We start from the raw sequence: 12,128 nt of genomic DNA on the forward strand, positions 1-12,128 counted from the left end.
TGGATAGAGGTGGGCAGTCCTTGGGCTTCCCACAGGTCAGGGAACCCTGATTGCTCTTCCAGCAGATGAGGGGGGGGGGGGACTTGATCGGGGGAGGGGGAGGGAAATGGGAAGCGGTTGTGGGGACGAGGCAGAAATTCTTAATAAATAAATAAATTAAAAAAAAAAAAAAAAAAAACAGAGAAGTCGACCAATGGAATCGAATAGAAGACCCTGACATTAACCCACAAACCTATGAACACCTGATCTTCGATAAAGGAGCTAAAAGTATACAATGGAAAAAAGAGAGCATCTTCAACAAATGGTGCTGGCAAAACTGGATGTCAATCTGTAGAAGAATGAAAATAGATCCATATCTATCACCATGCACAAAACTCAAATCCAAATGGATTAAAGACCTCAATATCAGTCCGAACACACTGAACCTGATAGAAGAGAAAGTGGGAAGTACTCTACAGCACATGGGCACAGGAGACCACTTCCTATGTATAACCCCAGCAGCACAGACACTAAGGGCATCATTGAATAAATGGGACTTCCTGAGGCTGAGAAGCTTCTGTAAAGCAAAGGACACTGTCACTAAGACAAAAAGACAACCCACTGACTGGGAGAAGATCTTCACCAACCCTGCAACTGACAAAGGTTTGATCTCCAAAATATATAAAGAACTCAAGAAACTAGACCGTAAAAGGCTAATCAACCCAATTATAAAATGGGGCACTGATCTGAACAGAGAATTCTCAACAGAAGAACTTCAAATGGCCAAAAGACACTTAAGGTCATGCTCAACTTCCTTAGCGATCAGGGAAATGCAAATCAAGACAACTTTAAGATACCACCTTACACCTGTCAGAATGGCTAAAATAAAAAACACCAATGATAGCCTTTGCTGGAGAGGTTGTGGAGAAAGGGGTACACTCACCCATTGCTGGTGGGAATGCAAACTTGTGCAACCACTCTGGAAAGCAGTGTTTCGGTTTCTCAGGAAATTCGGGATCAACCTACCCCTGGATCCAGCAATACCACTCTTGGGAATATACCCAAGAGAGGCCCTATCATACAACAAAAGTATATGCTCAACTATGTTCATGGCAGCATTGTTTGTAATAGCCAGAACCTGGAAACAACCTAGATGCCCTTCAACGGAAGAATGGATGAAGAAAGTATGGAATATATACATATTAGAGTATTACTCAGCAGTAAAAAACAAGGACTTCTTGAATTTTGCATACAAATGGATGGAAATAGAAAACACTATCCTGAGTGAGGTAAGCCAGACCCAAAAAGAGGAACATGGGATGTACTCACTCATATTTGGTTTCTAGCCATAAATAAAGGACATTGAGCCTATAATTCATGTTCCTAGAGAAGCTAAATAAGGTGAATCCAAAGACGAACACATAGGCATCCTCAGGAATATTAACCTTCATCAGGCGATGAAAGGAGACAGAGACAGATACCCACACGGGAGCACCGGACAGAAATCTCAAGGTCCAAATCAGGAGCAGAAGGAGACGGAGCACGAGCAAGGAACTCAGGACCACGAGGGGTGCACCCACACACTAAGACAATGGGGATGTTCTATTGGGATCTCACCAAGGCCAGCTGGCCTAGGTCTGAAAAAGCATGGGATAAATCCGGACTAGCTGAACATAGCGGACAATGAGGAATACTGAGAATTCAAGAACAATTGCAGTGGGTTTTTGATCCTACTGCACGTACTGGCTTTGTGGGAGCCTGGGCAGTTTGAATGCTCACCTTACGAGACCTGAATAGAGGTGGGCAGTCCTTGGGCTTCCCACAGGTCAGGGAACCCTGATTGCTCTTGGAGCAGATGAGGGGGGGGGGACTTGATCGGGGGAGGGGGAGGGAAATGGGAAGCGGTTGTGGGGACGAGGCAGAAATCCTTAATAAATAAATAAATTAAAAAAAAAAAAGAAAAGAAAAAATGCCCTTATAATGTTAAGCTGTAGGCAAGCCTGCAGGGTGTTTTCTGAAGTAGTGCTGAAAGGGCAGGAGGGCCCAGCTCACAGAGGGTGCTGCCATCCCTGGGCTGGTGGTCCTGGCTTGAAATGGATTAATTAAAAGTTGCTGTGGGATCCCCAGCAGCTGCAGCAGTAGAAATGCTGCAGGTCCCTGAGCGGGAACAGCAGGTCATGTGGTGGCAGGCAGAGGCCCCAAGAGCAGGGACAGTGCAAGAGACCACACCAAAGATCTCCGAAGGCGGCTGGTCCTGGGCAGCGAGCCACATGGTAGCGGGCGAGAGACAGATGATAAGCACGCCATGCAGAGTGGAGTTGAATATTTATTTAGTGAGTTATGGAGGGGGAAGGGAGAGGGGAGAAGAACAGGAAGAGAGAGAGAGAGAGAGAGAGAGAGAGAGAGAGAAGGGGAGAATGGAGAGAGGCAAAAGCTGCCTCTTCGAGAGGGAGATTCAGGCTGCAGGCAGGAAGATCTGCCTGCCTCAGTAGACAGGGGAGGGAGTGGGCGTGGCTTGTATCTTAAAGAAACAGAACAGATCATTACATGCCTTCTATAAGAAAGGAAGCTAAGGGGGCTGGAGAGATGGCTCAGTGGTTAAGAGCATTGCCTGCTCTTCCAAAGGTCCTGAGTTTAATTCCTGGCAACCACATGGTGGCTCACAACCATCTGGAATGAGGTCTGGTGCCCTCTTCTAGCCTGCAGACATACACACAGACAGAATATTGTATACATAATAAATAAAAAAAAGAAATTACTGGTTCTCATCAGCCTTGGGAAACACACACACACAAAAAAAAGGAAAGAAAGAAAGAACGAAAGCTATGCAAGCCAGGGGGAACAAACCAGTAAGTAGCACTCCTCGATGGCCTCTGCATCTGCTCCTGCCTCTGAGTTCCTGCATGTTTGAGTTCTTGTCCTGTCTTCTTTTGATGATGAATGGTGATGTGGACGTATAAGCCAAATAAACCCTTTTCTCCCAACTTACTTTTGGTCATGATGTTTCATCATAGCAGTAGAAATTCTATGGGACAGTTTGGTTATTATGAAATGTTCAGCAATTGCTGACCTGTAAGGCCGACAAATCATATTGTGCAGTGTGTCAGTGAGTGGGTTGTGAAAGTGTAGGCCAGAGGTGAAACTCAGGTTCAACCTCAGGAGCCTTGCACCTCGCTTTTGAGATAGTATCGCTCATTGGCAAGGAGCCGAGTGGCCTGCTGTCCCTGGGGATCTACGTCTCTGCCTTCCAACACTGGGCGAACAAGCCCTGGCCCCACATTCAGGTTTTCCAAGAGGGCTCTGTGACGTCAACACCAGCCTTCATTCTTGTATTGCATGCATTTTATCAGCTGTGTCATCAACCTAGCCTTCCGTGTGTGTGTGTGTGTGTGTGTGTGTGTATGTTCTGGAAATTTTCTGAAAACTTTCCACAAACTCTTACTGGTATTATTATGACCAAGTAGTGAGTCAAGAATATGGGTAGAGAAATTTTTATCTTTCACGGACCACTCAGCTGATTCCCCTTGGAGACCACACTTGACATGCAAAGTCTGGAAGCAATTTTGCCTGTGCAGAGTTCAAACAGTGACCTGTCAACATGACCATCTAAGTGCTCTTGGCAACCATATTTCTTATTGTACAAAATCAATAAAGGATTTATGCTTAAAGAAATGTGCCGTTGAAAAATGTATCATTCACTTTAATTGGTTTATTTTTTATAAGCCCTAGGTTGAATTCTTTTAGTGGGTAAAGGAGGGGAAATTACCAGGAAAGTGAGTCAGGAAGGAAAATTTCCCATGCCCATGAGAGCTTCAGCTGAATCAATGGGTCACAGCTCTGCTACAATCTTCCTCTTGTTCCAGCTTCATTGACGTGACTCATGAGCTATGAAAGTCACTGGTCAAATATTCCAAATTGGCTTTTGTTAGCATTGAACATGACATCTTTAACTTTATTAAGAATCAGTTTTATTGTTGTAATTTACATATAAGAACACTTTCCAGCTCGTAGTGCAGTTTGAATACTGACAACTATGTGGCCATGTGACCATGACCACAATCAAGCCACGCAGATTTTTCTAATGCTCCCCAAAGCTTGCTTTTCTTTTCTTTTGTTTGTTTTGTTTTTCGAGACAGGGTTTCTCTGTAGCTTTGGAGCCTGTCCTGGAACTAGCTCTTGTAGACAGATTGGTCTCGAACTCACAGAGTTCTCCTGCCCCTGCCTCTGAGTGCTGGGATTCAAGGTGTGCGCCCCCACCACCTGGCCTTCCCCCATGCTTTCTATAGTTAACTTCTTGAACTGTCTTCTAGTCTGTGCAAACCACTGGTCTGTTTTCTGTTGCTACAGTTCTTTTACTAGAATTTCATATAAATGGGTCTGTGTTTGTGTTGTATGCATATGTGTGTACATACACGTGCATGTGTATAGAAGCCAGAGTTGACACTGGATGTTTTCCTCTATTGCTGTCCACATTATTATTATTATTATTATTATTATTATTATTATTATTGAGACAGGATGTGTCATGGAACCTGGAAGTCACAGATTCAGCTAGACTGGCTGGCCAGTGAGCTGAATGGGCTCTTCTTGTTGCTGTCTTGTCCCTCCAGCACTGAAGTTATAAATGTGCCTGACCTTTAAGTTGGTGTTGGGGGTAGGCCTCTAGCCCTCATCAGATGAACCATCTTCTCAGGCCCTGAATGGATTACCCAGACAGAAAACATCTCTACTATATAATAGTTCTTCCTCTCTGGGCACTGAACTTAGCCATCTTTAGAGCCTTCTTGCTAGTGTGGAACTGTATTCCGTCAATGACAAGACGCTCAACCATCCCCCTTTGATGGACATTCATGTTGTTTCCAGCCTTTAAGCATTATGAGCACAGCTGTCTTGAACACTGCAATGTTGGTGCACTCTGTTTATGTTTTCTAGCAAACTCCTGTCATATTATTGGCTTCAGTGCTAAGTGTATCTCTGACTCTTGGTATCTTTCGGGGAAATGGCTGTCACATGACCTTTCCACCATTAATGGTGAGAGCTTATTTCACATGTGTACCAACACTTGGATTTGTCAAAATTTCACATTGTCAAAATTTCACCTTGTGGTGAAGCTCATTGTTTTAAATTACGTTTGTCCAATGGACTGTGGGTGATCACTGCAAGTACTCATTCAGCTCATCTCCCAAGGCAAATGGTCATTTTAATTCTGTCCACTTAAAAATTAAATTACTGCTCTGATATGTATGGTTTATCCGAATATGACCTGCATTTCCTGCAAATTTGTGGGTTCCTTTTTTTCTTAGTCTCTTCCAAATTGCTAAAGTTTTAAAATTCAATAAAATACCATTTACTAATAATTTCTGTCCTCTGTAGCAAATCTTTGCCACATTCCAAATCACATATTTTTTTTTTCCCTCAAGTCTTTCACCTTTAAAAGCTCTTGTGTTTAAGTTTGAGGAACTATGAATATAGCAACGTTAAAAGAGGGATTTTGGCAGGAATACTCAATGATTTCCTCAAGAATATTCACTCAGCATATACACAATGGGTGCAGATTTAAAAGCTAAAGGCAGAATTCATCATAAGAATATAGGTAGAGTTGGAGTCCAAGCAACTCTAGGAAGGAACCAGGATATTTTTATCTTTCCTTTTCTGTCTAGAAACAAGTTTCCTGTATTCTGTGCACATAAGAAGAAATACGGCCCGCTGCAGCTGGAATTTACAGGTAGCAGTCTGGGTGTTTAAGACTGACATGAAACCTATTGAAATGGCTTGCTTCAATTGTGTGTCCATAATTACCTTAACTGAGCAAACTGACCTCCTGGGACCCATTCATTCTTCTTCAGACACTCCAAACGTGAAATAATCAGTGTAAAGACCCCCCCTTCTTCTTTTCTTCTTCCTTCTCCTTGTTTTTCGAGACAGAGTTTCTCTCTGTAGTCCTGCCTGTTCTGGAACTCACTACGTAGACCAGTGTGATCTAGAATTCAGAGAGATCATCCTGGCTCTGCCTTCTGAGTACCAGGATGACAGATGTGTACTACCACCATGTATCAGGGTCCAGCATCAACAGGGTTCACACGTACCAGGGTAGGGGCATGCGGAAATCTAAGATAGGAGCGACAGAGATACAAAAGAAAAGGAAAAGAGATGCAGAATAGAACCGGGAGGGAAATTCAGTGAATACTGAATTTACCTGTGTTTATTTTCCATATGCTTACATACTCAATTCAAAGGTGGGGGTGGGGAACAAGGCAAAAGACTGCTTTAACATGAGCAAACAAACAGAGCAATTACCTGCTTCAATACATGAAACATGAAGCAACTATATTTTGAGTTAAGCATTCTGTTGTTTAGGCAGAACATGTAGCAACTACATTTTAGACCAAGCATCCTGTAGGCAGCCACTCCCTGGGTCAAACCTCCTGTCATATCCTTGAAGGAGCAGGAATGGGCTTAAATTCTCTGACCTTTGGTCAGGGTGGAACAGATCCACCTCTATGGGCCATCATAATACCCCAAACACTAAGTAATGACACCCTAGGTCAAGATATCTTGTTTATAACCACACATTCAAGTCAGACTTCTTGTCAATAACTTTGAAAGAGCAAGAATAGGCTTAAGTTCTCAACCCTCAGTCAAAGTGGAGCAGACCCACTGCTGTGGGCTCCACAAATGTCTTGTCTGTAATGAGCTTCTTTTTAAGACTGACTTCTATTTCATGTGTGAAGCTCCTGCTGAGGCCGGAAGAGGACAATGAACCCCCCTTAATGGTTATGAGCTGATGGAGGAAGGTCATTGGTTAAATAAAAAGAAACTGCTTGGCCCTCATTGGTTAGAAGATAGGTGGGAGGAGTAAACAGAACAGAACGCTGGGAGGAAGAGGAAGTGAGCTCAGACTCCACAGCTCTCCTCTCGGGAGCAGACGCCTCAGAGAGATGCCATGCTCCTGGCTCCTGGGCAGACGCACGCGATGAAGCTCCGACCCAGGATGGACATAGGCTAGAATCTTCCCGGTAAGCGCACCTAGGGGCGCAACACAGATGATTAGAAATGGGCTAAATTAATATGTGAGAATTAGCCTAGAAGAGGCTAGATAGAAATGGGCCAAGCAGTGATTAAATGAATACAGTTTGTGTGTTGTTATTTCGGGCATAAGCTAGCCAGGCAGCCGGGGTGCTGGGGACGCAGCCCCGCAGCCCCTATTTACTACAATGAGCTGTTATATGGGTGCTAGGAACCAAACTATGGTAGTTGACAAGAGCAGCAAGTGTTCTTAATTGCTGGCCACCTCTCCAAGCCCCCCCCCCTTAAGAAATATCTTTGTGTGTGTCTGCTATGCCATGTACATTCCAGTGCCTACAGAGGGTGATGGATGCTCTGGACCTGGAGTTACAGGCTGGTGGGAGCTACTGACACGGGAGCCGAGAGCTGAACTTGGGTCTTCTGGAAAAGCAATAACTACTTTATGGAACTTTTTATTTTTTGAGACAAGGTTTTACTGTGTAACCATGACTTGCTTACAACTCACTACATAGACCAGGCTGTCCTTGAACTCACTAGTATCTACTTATCTCTCCCTCTTGTAATCTGGAATTAAAGATGTCCACCATGCCTGGCAGTTGTGACTAAAGGGTATTCAATGGTAAGATCTATTTATACACAGCTTTGAAGAAAATGGTTGTCTGACCAGACCTGATTGTAAATGCCTATCATTTGTGGAAAATTGTGCTATGACTTCTTAGTAAGTCATGCGATTTCAATAACTTAATGAAGATTAATTTTCAGCTTTATAGTATCCATCGGGAATATTTCCCTTATAATTTTAAAATTTGAGTACAATTTGGGTCTAAAAATCTTTTTTTTAAAGATTTATTCATTTATTATGTATACAACATTCTGCCTCGATGTATGCCCGCATGCCAGAGCAGGGCACCAGATCTCAGTACAGATGGTTGTGAGTCACCATGTGGTTGCTGGGAATCTAACTCAGGACCTCTGGAAGAGCAGCCAGTGCTCTTAACCTCTGAGCCATCTCTCCAACCCCCTGGTCTAAAAATCTTAAAGACAAGTCGTATGGCAGATGATTCTTGAGGTCTAATTTAAACATATTATTATTCACAATGAAGGGACTATCTATAAGCAACCATGGTCCATTTTTGCCTTACTGTTTAAGAATCTCAGCTATGCCTATTAATTTGCCTCTAATAAACAGTTGCTATGGAATAATCCTTTGGTACACTCTGTAAATTACACCATAATTGGTTTAATAAAGAAGCTACTGGACAGGATAAGGTTAGGCAGGAAAAACAGACAAAGGATACGGGAAAGTCACAGGAATCACCTGCCAGCCATGGGAGGAAGCAGAAAGTGCAAGATGAATGAGGTAATGCCATGTGGCAGAATAGAGATTAATATAAATTTGTCAATTTAAGTTGTAAGAGCTAGTTGGTAAAAAGGCTGAGAGATTGGTCAAACAGTTTTAATTCATATTAAATCTCTGTTGGTTGTTCGGGAGAGTGGGAAAGGAAAAGTCCATCTACACACTATCAAGCAAAGGTAAGCAAACTCCTTTGTATTGACTATGACTTCATCTCCTGACTTGGCTTTAGACTTACCTCCCTCACCAATTTATATCCTACTCTGAGGTTGTGGAAACAATTCTATATATATATAATAAAACCCCAGAAGAGTGTGAAATACATAGCAATATTTTGTGAATTTTAAGTTTGCAGACCTTAAGAATTCCCTGTAAGCTTTCCCATTTTGTGTAGGCTGGAAGTTGCATTTAACTTGAACATTCTGAGAGAAATATTCATGATGGGTAATCAATGCTGAAAATTAAAATAATAAGCTCAACTTCCTGGGACATACCTCATTTGTTGGTTTTCCTTTAGAAATCAAGGAACTAGAAACTGGACTGAACTCCAAAGGGTAAATGTCTGTGACAAGCTACAAAGATTTTGATGGAATTTGAGTGTGGCAGAGATAATAGAAGGATCTGTTTGATCATAGTTTGGGAGGTACAGCTGTGTACGTGGCATGCATGTGCCAGGTTATGCTTTTCTGTAGCTTACGTCACTAATCCCAGGCTGTGTCACGTGTCTTCCTGCCTCCTCCTTCATTGTGGGCCCGTACACAGAGTAGGTCTCCTGAGACCAGCAGCTCTTGGTCTCTGAGTATTCACAAGCCTTATTTCTGCAAGCACTCTTTGATGAGTGCACTGCATGTGGAAACTGCAGTCGACATCCATGACTTCTGAGATCACTCTCCACTTCATCTTTTTGAGACAGTGTCTATCACTGGACTTGGCTCACCAACAGACGAGATGGGCTAGCCTTTGGGTTCTAGGGCAGTATCTGTCTTTGCCCTCTCAGTAGGATTACAGACATGAGTGACTGTAGTAATATTTTGTTTGTAATCTAACAAATAAAACTTGCCTGAAGATCAGAGTGCAGGGCTAAGCCACTAGTTAGCCATAAAGGCCAGGCAGTGGTGGCACACACCTTTAATCCAGCACTTGACAGAAGGATCTCTGTGAGTTCAAAGCCACCCTGGTCTACACAGGATTGAATCTAAAAGAAGCAGAGCTCACACAAAGGTGATCCCAGGACTTGGGACCACATGTTTTTTAGTATTTTAATTTTTTTATTGATATTTATTGAGCTCCATATTTTTCTCTGCTCCCCTTCCTGCCTCTCTCCTCCTCCCTTCAACCCTCCTCCAAGGTTCCCATGCTCCCAATATACTAGATCTTGTCTTTTTCTACTTTCTACTTCCCAGGGACCTTTAATCCCAGCACTAGGGAGGTGGAGACTGGTGCACTATGGCTCGGTGGAGAGAGGGATATAAGGTGGTAGAACACAGGCGCTTAGTGCAATCTGAGGATTCAGTCTGAGCACGAGCCTGAGGTTCTGTAGAGACAGCATTCCATCTGAGAGACAGGATCGCCTCCTTCCATCTGAGCACTAGTAGAGGTAAGAACTCGCCAGAGGGTGACTGTTCTGCCTCTCTGATTGCTCAGCTTTCACCCCCTGATATCTGACTCTGGGTTTCTATTATATAAAAAACTAACTGAATCAGTGTTAGAGGTGACATCACCTGGATTTTACGTGGGTGCTGGAGATTCAAACTCGGTCCTCATAGTTTCATTCTGGGCACTTTAGTGACTGAGCCATCCCTCGGTGAACCTTGCTTCATTTTTCCCCAGCGTGCAGTTCATGCACATTGCTGTGAAGGTGTGTTTGTGTATGTGCATGCGCAAGCCAGAGGAGGGCACTGCGTCTTCCACCTCTAGGCCTTGTTCCTGAAAGACAGGATCTCTTGATGAACCAGTGCTTACCTGTTACGTTTAGATAGGGTGCCCAACAAATTCCCAGAATCTACCTGTCTCTGCCACCCAATGCTGGGGTCACGGGGACAAGCAGCCATACTCAGCTTTTCTCTGTGGGGGTTGGAAGTCTGAATCTGGTGGTTCATGCTTGCGCTGCAAATACTCACATCCACCGTGTCATCCCCTAGGCTTATCGAGCCTTATTTCTATGAAACCCCTGGGTATCTCTACTGGACCAATTTGGCGACACAAATCTTTCTCATGGTAGCGTCTCTCTACTGCAAGCTCTAAAGCACTGCACCTATTTTATTGATTTCTATCTAAAGCGTTCAGCAGTCACCTGCTCGCCCACTCAGTATTTGTTCAATGAGTTGTAAGCTCAGTGAGCTGGTCCTATCAGTGAGCACATCCTTGATAAAGGGCCTCTTTGAAAAGTCTAACACCACATTGTGCCAACACCACATTGTGCCAACACCACATTGTGCCAACACGTTCTAGAATGCAATAGTGCTGCTGCAATTACACCCATGTAAGTAAAAAGTCAAACAGCCAGCATAGCAATCCACCTCCAAGGAAGGAGTCCGGAACTACCGTTTTTATTTTAAGAAGTACAAAAGGTATGACAAATGTACAAACCAGTTTCTGGTTTGGCGTCAACCAATTCAGCGGGCACACAGGTGATTCCAATGGACAGTGGCGTTTGAACAGCGGTTTTGAAAAGCAATGAATTCAGTTACCTGACAATAAATACCAAATTTGCAGTCTAGCACCCAATAAGAAATCCAGTTTCCAAAGGAGTAATGATCTGTAACCCTCTTGACTTCCTGCCCGTTTCCTCTCCATTCCCCAACAGAGTGAGGACTGCAGCACTCCCTCGCCTGGAAACTCCCACCCTGTCCGTACCATGCTGCTCTCAGAAAGAGACTTGTGGAGATGGGAGACTCCACAGAGGTTGTGGTCTTTGGATGGCACAGACACAGCACACACCCCACTTTCCCACTCTTCTAAGTGCGGAGGGCTTGGATAAACTGACCACTACTTTCAGAGATGTCCTTCATGCTTCTCCTCAGGAGGGTTTCGTATGGAGGGGGTGCGTGTCACTAGAGTGACGTAGGTCTATTGGCCCATCCATCTGTTTGCTATTTATATACCCTAGGGTCATTTTCCTGAGGGCTAGTAACGTGGATAGGCAGGGCAGCCAGAGAGGATGTGCCACACTCACCCTTGAGTGCATACAGCATTTCACAGACCACTCAAAGAAAGGCCCCTGGTAGGACCTGGTCGGCCAGCCTGCTAACCTCATCTAGTGGGCACAGAGAAGAGCAGAGGCAACATCAACACCAAGACTCCTGCCCAGTGTCTCCAAGACTGTGCCCTAGGTAGTGATACTGCTTCTTTGACCTGCTGAACCCAAAGCACCAAAACAGAGCATTCTATAGCGATATGAGCAAACGGAATGAGAATAGTTATGCACCTTGAGAGAATGTGCACCCTGATGTCTGCACCGTGAAATCCAAACAGTAGAATGAGTTTCAAGTCTGATGAAACACATTATGAGCAGAGCCAACAGTTGGACAGTGTCGAGCAGCCTGGAATGTTTTTCACCTGGGACCACAGCCAACAATGAACACTCTGCATCATGACTGGGTTTAAAGATCAGGATGCACAGAAAAACACTAGGGGGCATTTGTGACTGACATCATGAGTACAGTCTGTGCCTGGTATCAGGTATTATCTCTTAATGACTATGGCCAACCAAAGGCAAAGTGGGGGTGGTGGTAGCCAGGCCTAGGCAAGCATACTTGGTGCTCAAAGT

The sequence above is a fragment of the Microtus oregoni genome, unplaced genomic scaffold, assembly GCF_018167655.1.
Source record: "Microtus oregoni isolate MIOR12 unplaced genomic scaffold, Mior012 000026F_ref0000081, whole genome shotgun sequence".
NCBI classification, from domain to species: Eukaryota; Metazoa; Chordata; class Mammalia; order Rodentia; family Cricetidae; genus Microtus; species Microtus oregoni.